We start from the raw sequence: 11,528 nt of genomic DNA on the forward strand, positions 1-11,528 counted from the left end.
TGATACTAGAATCTTTTTCTTAACATTTTTATCCCTTTATTTTCTCTACTATTCACTAGAACACAAACATGAAAAATATCAAAAATGCTTTTAATCTTTTCATATGGACAGGCATTATAGAAAGGAATTCTTTTATTAATAAAGAAATTGAAAACTGACAATTTAAAAAATTCATCTAATGCATCATGCACAAAGCTGCCACTAGGCACTTTCCCACCTGATGCAGTCTCTGTGGATCTTAGATTCTGCTGCCTGGTGCCTTTCTAAATTCTGCTTCCAATGCTTGTTGTAAATTCTAAAGGTTTTGCCATTTCAAGAGTTTGTTTGTCAGTGTGTCACTAAATTCTAAAAATTATGCCACATCGGCTGTCTAACCGAACCTTACCATATGTATTTCGTATTTCTTCTGAATGTTCATATTACTAAAGAAATAAAATTAGCAGCTTTTTCTATACATTCTAAATGCATTTAGTTTATTTAGAATAACAGAAGTGTTTAATTAAATCCAAAAATTCTAAAATGAAGAGGAAACGTGGAAGAAAGAAACTGAAACATGAAAAAAAAAAAAAAGAAAGAAAGAAAGAAAGAAAGAATAAAATTAATCTTCAAACATGTGTACAGTTATTATTATGTAAATTATCCAATTATTTACGATTTTAGCCTTTACTATAATTTCCCATTTCTATTTTCTCACCGGAATGCAAATCACTTTGACAGTTTTTAAACTGAGGGTTTTGGAGTGTAAAACAAGAGTGTGTTTCTAACCTCTATTTGCTCTCTGCTTTAGTTCCTGCCAGCTCTGATAATTTGTAATTATTCGTCTTTACATTACCGCTGCCGACATTTGAGTTTGATTTGATCATTTGATGATAGAGTTTATTGAGCCGGCTTAAAATGAAATTAAATTGTATCGTCTTTGACCACTAGTGCATATCTTTAGTTTGAATTTCACTCTTCTTGTTTAATTACATCACTACAAGCTATAATTGATTTTGTTAGCATAAGAACAGGCCTTTATTTTTTAAGTTCTTTTTAAATAAGAAGCTTATTTAAACCTTTGTCGGACATTGTAGTTACTTTTAGACTTAACGATAATGTGCTTCATATCTGTTGATTGGTTTTCAGACTATTTAACTTTTATCAGATCAAATAAACCCTCATAGGTACATTGTGGACAGGTTCAAAGATAAAACACGCAGAAAGTAGTGAGAACATTTTTTTGTGCATTGAGACAAATTTTTGATTATTAGAAAAGATGCTTAAAGAGAAGGAAATCGATATAAATTAGCCAAAATGTCTTTGAATGTTTCAAATTAAAAAGACGCATAAATATTTTATTGAATATTGTTGCTACAAAACATAAATGTTTTGTGGCTTTTAATGAGTAATTATCCGAATATCGTTTAAGAATCAATGTCATAAATTACGTGCATTTTAAACTGTGAAATTTTATAGATTGGGAATTTAATAGGGCCTTTTTTTAACAAATATTGTTAAAAAATAAATAAAATTTAATAGTGGCCATGTAAATCCATAATGTCTAAAATTATCTAATGCCTAATTTAATTACTTATAAGTAACTGCTTGCAGTTATTGCCTTTCGTTAACTCCTACCGTGGTCACAAGATAAAACGCAAAAATGTAAAAGTTTATGAACTTTTTCTTTGCATCTAGTGAGACTTCAAATAATGCAAAACAACTTATCATCTGTAGTGCTTTAAGGGCTTATTAGAACCTTAAAGTTTATTAACTGAGTCACAACCCCTGGAAGCTAGGACACTAACTGCGTCAGACAGAGCCCAGCTAATTTTCAGAACTTGCTAATCCTGCCTACATCAGGCCTTTCAGGTTTGTTCTGATCTTCAGGTCTCTCTCGAGGCAAGCAGCAGCGGTGGCAACAGCCAGTCTTTTGTTGTAAATCGTCCTGGTTATGACTTTACTTCTCATTTTAACTTACCGCTTGACATAAAATGTGCTTACTATTTACTAAAGCTCTAGACTGAGCAAGTATGTGACAAAATGAGATATAAAATAAAGTCAGCATAAAACTAACTGTTAGTAAAACGTAAATAAAATGTCACTTATCTCCTTTCAAATATGTTCAACTCTTATAAGTGTAAAATATATAATGCTCCTTGATTAATTTTATAAAGTTTATTTTATTCTCAACCTTAATAATTATTTTAATTAAATCATTTTTAATAATACTGCATCTTACTTACCGTTCTATTTTATTTTTAGGATGGTATTACAAAAGTGAAGTTCAGGCATAGATAATAATTTTAATTGAATTTATTCAGTTCCCATTTGCTTATAGGTCCTTAATTTTTTTCACTAATGGTCCTTAAAAGTACTTAATTTCCGTGTGCAGATATGTGTATGAACCTTGCATACAGCAACCAACTCCGAACGAGCTTCTTTGACGTATGCATTTCAATCAGCCCTTGTGTGAGTTAGGTTTGAAGTACCGATGCAACGTGCTTTTATACTCTTGGTCAGTGTTCAAATATCATGGGGCACACATTTGCAGTCGAATGTAGCAAGCCGCATTGAAATTGAATCATTAGTTCTCAAGAAGGTATATGCAAAATGCTTTTCTCTGCAAGAAGCGCAATTTGCAGATTTTAATATGAATATCTTGGGAACAGATCGACCGATTTTGATACAGCTTGTTGCATTCGAAGGCATTTTTAATGCCCCATCATTTGGATGTAAGTTTTGTGTTGGTACCTGAATTAGGGCACATGGGGTGCAATCGAAATATGGAAAAAAATCGGCATGCCATTTCAGAAAAAGTCCGATTTTGTATCAAAATACCTATAGTAGAACAATGCTGTATATAAATCTGATATATATCCTAAGGCACGCTTTAGAGACATGGAAAACACAATTTGAATTTCGTCATCATCAGCCAGTAGAATAGGTGATATAGAACTGTCTTTCCCCCCCCCTCCCCGCGTTGTACATTCAGCAATATTCATCCTAATACCTTCAAGTAGTTCATGTCCGTGCATCTTGAATACATCCAAGCCATTAAAGCTATTTATATGTCAGAAGGGAAAGCCATTTTTAAGTGGCAGAGGCATTTTTATTATATGATAAAAAAATTTGAAATGTTTCAGATTTTAAATTACATCCAAAGGGGCGTTTTTTTAACGTTTTTTGTGTTACGTTTATTTATTAAATATCAAGTTTTTTACACTTAAACCATAAAATTGAGTTCAACAGCAATACGCTGGAGATAATTTTTTTTTTTTTTTTTTTTTTTTTTTTTTTTGTACAATGTTGCCATTCCTCGCTTTGAAGTCCTTGAATTTGTTAATCAAAAATTTGTTAAAGTTTTACAAAATAGGAAATTGATAATAAAACAGATTCCAGATTTCAAATTTGGTCTTCCACATGCCCATATTCGTAGGAGGATTTTGTCTTTAAAATTCAATGGCTCTATGTACAGTTGTTTTATCACAATGTGAGAAATATACGTACATTTATGCAAATTTTTCATTATTTAATTTCTTTAAATATGACACAGGGCTATAATTCTTTTTGGCCTTAGTTTGAAAAGTGATTTGCCGTTTGTAGTGAATCGATGCAAAATCGCAAAGCGAAAACAAGTCCTTCAGGGACAAAGCCCCTTTGGACTAAAATTAATTCTTTATTAAGGATTATTAGAGTAATTTGAAATATTTGAGGCAAACTCTTGGCCACTGGAAATGTTAAAAATTTGTGAATTTATTGCACCACCTCACACTAGCTATCTAAGGGCTTATTACCAATAAGACACAAGTAACCCACTGTTTTGACAGCCACTTATATCCTTCATTTTAATTATTTTTAAAGAAAGATCATCAAATTTATTGCATTAATATGTGAATTGATTGTTCTTGACAATTAGTTCATAGGTCAACTTGTCTCTTTGGCTCTAGTTTAATTTAATGTTAAAATCTATCTAAATTTACTGCAATCAGTTTAGATTAGTATTAACTGCCTTGAGGGCACTGAGAAATTTCAATTTTATCATATTTAATAAGAGATATTATTTAACATTTGGTTCGTCACTTGTTTGAAATGCCAACAGGCAGAACTTTTGCAATATGCAGTCTTGATATTTCATTGAATCCTAGACCTTTATCTAGCTTACAAACAATCCTATACAATTCAGTGCTTTTTTAGAGAACCCATTTTTCATCACTAGTCACCATTAGATGTAAAAAAAAATGTGTATTGTCTGCTGGGCAAACACAGCATTTCTGCTTTTCACTCGGCATCTCTTTCTGCAATTTCCTGTGATTTGCAAATGTTCAAATTTATCACAGTTTCGAAGTATGGATATTCCTTTCCAGTATCATCCTATGAACCTAGATTTTCTGCTATTTCTGCCTCAATAATCTTTTCATTGCTGCATGGCTTTCATCATATCATCTCAAGGGCTTCCGGATCTTGGTTAGTCTTTGAACTGCCTTTCAGTATTATTAAAAGCATTGAAATCAGCTTTGAAATGAATAGTCTTTTACAGCATTATTACTGTGTGTGCCACAGACTTTTCCTTATCACATATAAGTAATGTTCAATGCCTGCATCTACACCTTTTCTAGACTGAATATTGGATAATCCATACTGAATTGTTATTAATTAATGACCTAAGCAAACATTTTTAAAAGTTGGAAGGTTTAGTGCAGTAAAAACATTTATACATACCTAATATATCATAAGTTTTAAGTTAAATTTTGCATTGCTTTGAAATCATTATGCTACTTGATTTCAAAGCTATGCAAATCATTATACTATCATATGCTTAATTATTGCAGTGTGTATATTTAAGCTTTTATTTCAGTGAAGGTTGACTGAATATTTAAGGGTGGATTTAGGGAAAGTCTTTAATTGTTATTATCATTTAGAGTAATTTATTAAGGGAGTTAATACTAGCACACCAGATCCTGATTATCGATTCCACATATGTATTTTCTTTTTTTGTGTTGAATTTTCTTACAATAGTTGACGGTCTTGCTTAGATAGATACTGTTAGGATTTGTCTGAAATGTGGAAATCATATATGCTCATTTTTAAGCACATAATAGGAATGTAGGTATTTAATTCTTGACATTACAGCATTTATTTTCATCAGAAATATACAGTTTTTATACAGAGTAACTTCACATTGTAGCGGTTGTATTTTTGCTTGCTGGACACTTATATTGCTGAAATTAGTATAGCTGTGTTATGGAAGACAATAATAACATTAAATTTTGAAAACTTTAGACTGGGCAGGGGTTCTTTGTAATTGTTTATTTTTCATAGAATTATTTAGGGTTTTTACCATGTATGGAACTGAGTTGTCTGTGAAATTATTAAGCTTATTCTCTCTGCACATTTTCATGTGAAACAATGTTGTTGACTGAGTTGTCTGTGAAATTATTAAGCTTATTCTCTCTGCACATTTTCATGTGAAACAATGTTGTTGAATCTCAGAAGTTTTATTTTGGTGAGAGGAATATGCTTATGAAAGTACTTTTTAATGTCTTGTAGCAAAATATTTAATTTTATAAGCTGCTATGATAAGATGAGAATAAAAGATAAAAAATCACTTTGTATGCAGTCTTTTAAATGTCCCCTCCCCAGTTAAAAACAGAGTTTATTTAGATGTTTTTATGATTATAATTTTAGTTATAGAATATAAAAAATTAATTACATAATAAATAGAAAGTGTGGCTTGATTCAGGTCTTATATCCCAGTTTTATTTATGTTGAAGGTAATAATTCTTTTAAATGCATAGTAATGTTTAAAGTGTACAATCCCTTCTTTGGAGAATTTTCATCGTATTAAATTTGCTTGACATTTTTATCCAGAAGTTTTTTTACTATCACTTTTTCTTTTTTTCATAGTTGTCTTTTTTATTCTGAATATTAGGTGTGTGTTTGTATATATATATATATATATATATATATATATATATATATATATGTCATGTTTTAACGCATAAAAGAAGGAATCCAGTATTTTAATTTCTGGCCTCTGAAGACACTTTATTGCATAGTTGGAAGCATGAACGCATAAACCAAAAGCTTACAGATACAACCATTTTAAAACATAATTTTATTGTAAGATAATTCACATCAGATCATCTTTCTGTAGATAAGATATTTTTCAATCATAGTTGAATGCAATAATTTCCATGTACACGGGTTTTAAAGTACTACATCATCTTAAGCAAATAAGCAGCAGCATGGAACAGGAGCGTCTTGCGAGGATGAAAGTGTAAGCGAGAAGGGAAGAGGATCGTAATACTTCAAAGGAAGAAGGGAGGGAGTTGAAAAGTTTCAGTTTGGAGTTAAAAAAGTTTTGGTTTTCAATTATTTGATTGGGCAAGAGGTATCTGCATTAAGCATTATGTAGGATTGCATGATCAATTTGAATGACACAGTTTAGACTTACAGCATTATTTTTAAGGTAGAGAAAAGAAGTCCCAAAATTAAATTTAAAATATAAAAGAGGTTATAGCCAATTAAAATTAGAAGTTTGCTTTCATATTTTTTATCTTGCATCAGTTAAACAGAAGATCAGTTAATGGTTGAACATTTATGGTCCGGCAAGACCAAGGAATCTTTATAAGGCCTTATGACTCTTAGGTTCAGGATAATTAATATCAGCAGCTGTTTTAAGAGGAGATGAAAACAGTTGACCATTTTCGGTGACATGACCAGGGAATTTAATTCCACAATTTAAAAATTTAGGTTTCTTAAAATTAATTTCTAGTCCATAAGCAAATGTAACTGAGAAAACAGATTTCAAATGTTGGATCCCATCACCTTCATCTTTAGCAGCAATTATGATATCATCTAGATACAGTAAAACATGACCTTGCAAGATTAAATCCTTGAAAATGGAATTTACAGATTGTTGAAATACAGAAGGCGAGGTGCAGAGACCGAAAGGTACACTAGAAACTGATATTGTTCATTATGTGTGACAAATGAAGTGTAATGTCAGCTGTTTTTGTCAACACTAACATGAAAGAAAGCATTTTTTAAATCGATTGTGGTGAATGTATGAGCATCTTGTAGTTTATCTATTAAATCTTCTATTAAGAGTAAGATATACCGATCAACTATTTTCTTGTTTAATTTGCAATAGTCCATACAAACTCTAGGATAGCCCCCACCCCACCTTTTTTTTTTTTTTTTTTACTATTACAACTTGACTAGAATATACAGAAGAACAAAATTGAATTATGCCTTCAGTTAACCAAGTTTGAACTTGCTTGTCTACAATGTCTCTTTCAACAAAAGATAATTGCCAAGGTCTGTGAAAAAAAATAGGTGTTTTATCTTTTACTTGAATAGTCATCTCAGTAGACTAGAAGAGAAACACGCTAATGTGACAATCAAAATCGTAAAAACAACTTTGTATTTAGCGTAAGTATATTCAAACACTCAATCAATTTCGAGGGCAGCTAAAGGTCCCTCCTCATCAGGAGAAAGAAATACCTAGAGAGAAGAAAATAAAGGGGAAGGAGTCTCAGAAACATGTGGTCCTTCATTATTTGAAGTTCAGATTTTGAGCTTGAAGGTGCATTTGCCCCTCGCTCCCTATTTTTAACTTCGCTAATTTTTCTTGTTCCTTATGCTTGATCAGATAGCCTAGCTCAGTAAAAGTAGGCAGCCAGTGCAACTCTGATTAAAAATCCAGTTATAACCACGTGCAGTGCTGATAAGGACCACGTGTTTCTGAGACTCCTTCCCCTTTATTTTCTTCTTTCTAGGTATTTCTTTCTCCTGATGAGGAGGGACCTTTAGCTGCCCTCGAAATCGATTGAGTGTTTGAATATACTTACGCTAAACACAAGGTTGTTATTACAATTTTGATAGTCATCTCAGTGTTCATAGTTTTGGTTTTGAAAAGTTTGTAATCGGAGACAAGATTCTCAATAATCGTAACTTGTTCTTTTGTAGCAGTAGGACCTATTTCTAATTCAAATCTTTGATTAAGGGAAATATTATTGATGTACACATCTTCCAGATCAGTTTGTTTCATGTTTAGAAATATGGACACCATCGTTGTTTATATTAACTTCACCTTGTTAAAGAATAACCATGCCAATTATAGCATCAAATGACATTACATTACTGTCTACAACATATACATTAGTCTTGAATAATTCCGTATCTGTTAAAATGTCAGCTGCAAAATAATCCATTGGTTTAATATTGTCATTACCAAATCCAGTTAACATATTCTGAAACATGCTTAAAGGGGAATTCCCTATTTGTTTATAAATGTTGTTAGACAGGACTGTTGCTTCGCTTCCAGTATCAATTTTATCATTGATACTGGAAGTGATATATCACTTATATCATTAGTTTGAGACAGGTGAGTCAGTGAGGATATATGACATATCATTAAATGATGATTAATGATATATCATATATAGATATATCATTAGGTAATTTATCATTAGTTTTGATTATATGAGTAATATATCATTAATTTGATATAGATGAGATATATCATTAATTTGATATAGATGAGGATATATCATTAATTTTGATTACTTTATGGAATAGGTTTGGCTCATGAAAGTTGATTGATGTGATAGCATTTGTTTTTTCAGATGGAGTGCTGTTTTTGTCAGCATTTTGCCTTTGAGATTTTTTAATGCACATAAGGGATTTATGACCGAAATTTCCACAAGGTAAACATTTGGGGCCGCAATGTTTATCGGGGCAAAACTTAGATAAAAGACAAAACCCATTACAATTACAGCATTTCGATGACTGGTAATTACTGTAATTTTCTGAGATACTTTTTCTGTCACGTAAAGCTAAAAATATAGATTCATGAGATTGAATTTCCCATTTTAAAAAAGGAAGAAGATCAGAAATGTTACATCACATTTTGAATATGTGTTTCACTTAAAATCTAAAGCAAGATTTTCTGGCAATAAATTTGGAACAATTGAAATCAAAAGTGGAACATAGGATTTTGAATCCTCTTGCATTGAATCTAAATTTTGTGTAGTGATATTAAGCTAGCTCATCATATAACCTTCTCAAAGCTGGAACATTTGAAGAATTTTTAGCACTTTGCAAGTTTAAAAGTTTACTCATAAAAAATCAATGATGATATCATTTTGACCAAAAGATCTTTTAGTAATTTTACACAGTTGTCATAAATTTTATCTGTTAATTGAAAACCAGATATTACACTTAATGCTCTTCCACTTAAGTATGTTTTTAAATAGGCAAATGTTTCAATTTCGGAAAGTGAATCATTTTGATCGATACTTGTTTCAAACGTATTCCAGAATTCATTCCACAATTTTAGGTCTCTTGAATACGGTTTGTTTGTTAACTTAGGAAGTTAACTGAAGAGAGTAAATTTAAGCTATCATTCAGAGTACTTAACAGTTTATCAGACGTCAATGAGCTAGTACAGTCAGAAGTCTTTAATCTGGACTCGTCGGGACTTCACCGATTCTGGATTATTGGTTTTTCCGGATTATATATCATCAGTTTAAATCTGGTAAGATGGCATGCAGAAATTATAAAATTAAAAATATGAAACTGTAATTTATGAAATAAAGAGCAATTATGGTCTAAAGGGTATCAAAATTTACAAAAAAAAAGCTTAATATTTATTTGTTTACTTTATTAAACATTTCTTTCAATGTGCGCATGCATAAAGTATACATTACGCATAGTCAAAATTAGAAAATTGCAACCAGAAAACTGTTTGATTCGTATTCGAGATATTTATAATGACAAGGAATTTGATTTAAATCATATCAAAGACGGAGTACATCGAGAGAAAATACTACAATTAGTAAGGAATTATAAGCCGAATAAAATAAAAACATCTGCCCTGAAGATAAGGATAGTGCTGATGGATCACTTCCAGTTCATTGCGTGCTGCAACGTCCTCCCCTTCCCTACAGAGCAGCGTGAAATTGATAAACAGATTTCGGAATGGTTAGAGAAACAAAGGATATGCCTTTATCCAATTTGTGCAGCAATTCCATTTTTTGTTTGATGGACATCGAAACATGCTTTCACTTTGTAGATCCTTTGGCAGCTCCAGAATCGGAAATTCTTTTTGACATAATCAAAAGTTCAAGCTTACTTTTATAAAATTGCTTAAATTATAAAATAAATTATAAAATTGCTCTAACAGTCTGGAAAAAATAATAAGCCAGATCCAATTAGAAGATTAAGGAACATTGCAATCTGCAACATTAACTGAAATAGATAATTAGATCATTTTAGCTTAGCTTATACCGTCCGTTATACATTAAACGGGCATGCGTAAACATATTATGTGCATGCATAAACACATAAATGCGTTTACGCATGCACAGAAAATTTATAGCTTTGAGGTCCGGATTATTTACGTCGGGATTAAAGACTTTTGACAAAGTTTTCTTCTGTGTCAATAAGTTTGTTAGTATACCTGAGACATTTTTCTTGGTAATCAGTCCTAGTGTTTACTTCTTCCTCAATTAAGTTTACATGAATGAAATGTTCAATTTGTCTATCTAAGGACTTTAGTTTATTCATTTTTTTCTATTAAAACTTCTAGATATCCGTCTAAGATATCACATATAACATTTTCATCCGCTAAAGCAACATCAATTCTTGAAATTGGTTTGGTAGTACTGCTTTCAATACTACGCTTTTGTTTTAATTTTTCAAAATTTTCTTCAGAAAAGAAACATTTCACATATTCATTACTTTAAACAATTATACAGTCAACGTGATATTGATAAATGTAAAGTGCTCACCTGTAATCCTTTTAAAAATGGGTGAAGTTTAATAATACAGATACAATGGTGATCAGAATCTAGTGCAGGTGATGTAACACAATCCAACTATGGGCATGAAATCGAAACTACTTCTGTCACCAAAATATAGGGAAGAATTGATGATCAGCATTACTACAACTCATGAAGTTATTGTTAAACTAGGATTTATTTATTTACATTAGAATGAAAAGAAAAGTAAAAGGAATAATCTTCAAAACATTTTGGACATGTCTGTCCTTACTATCAATCGGCTCTCGTTTGACTGTGCCCTCATCTAGATGGCATTTTTACTTAATCTTACTTAGTTACAGTTCCCTTATAAGTGTATGTTGCTAGGCATTAGAGATTCAAAGTAAAGTGAACACAGCTTTTAAGTGATGGTGATTATTGAAGCACAATGTGAAATATTTTAAATTAAACCATAATATACAAAATATTTTAATGTTTAAAATTATTTTAGGATGTGGCATGTCTTATTACGTATGTTTCAATTCTTTCATTGTATGTATTACTTGAGTCCACTTCTGTCTTTTTCAATGAAGTCTATTAAACATATTGTTGGGGGGAGAAGAATATCATATAATGAAAGTTAAGTTTATTTTGTTTTCTCCTAGAATTAAGTAGAGACATGATGAATTTTTCTTTTTAAATTTTTATGCGCATTTTTATATTTATTTGAAAGACTTAAACTTTATGCAAAACATTTAAAGAATATATGATTGATATCTGTAT

At 31.0% G+C, this 11,528-nt stretch overlaps 1 protein-coding gene across 1 annotated transcript in view; it reads left to right on the top strand.

Moving 5' to 3' along the window:
* CaMKI (Calcium/calmodulin-dependent protein kinase I) overlaps positions 1-11,528 on the top strand; it is a 106,600-nt gene that overhangs the window by 77,466 nt on the left and 17,606 nt on the right. The gene's annotated exons all lie outside the window — the stretch shown is intronic.

The sequence above is a fragment of the Stegodyphus dumicola genome, chromosome 7 (assembly GCF_044657685.1).
Source record: "Stegodyphus dumicola isolate Sdum_Otavi_A_Nest chromosome 7, ASM4465768v1".
Classification (NCBI taxonomy): domain Eukaryota; kingdom Metazoa; phylum Arthropoda; class Arachnida; order Araneae; family Eresidae; genus Stegodyphus; species Stegodyphus dumicola.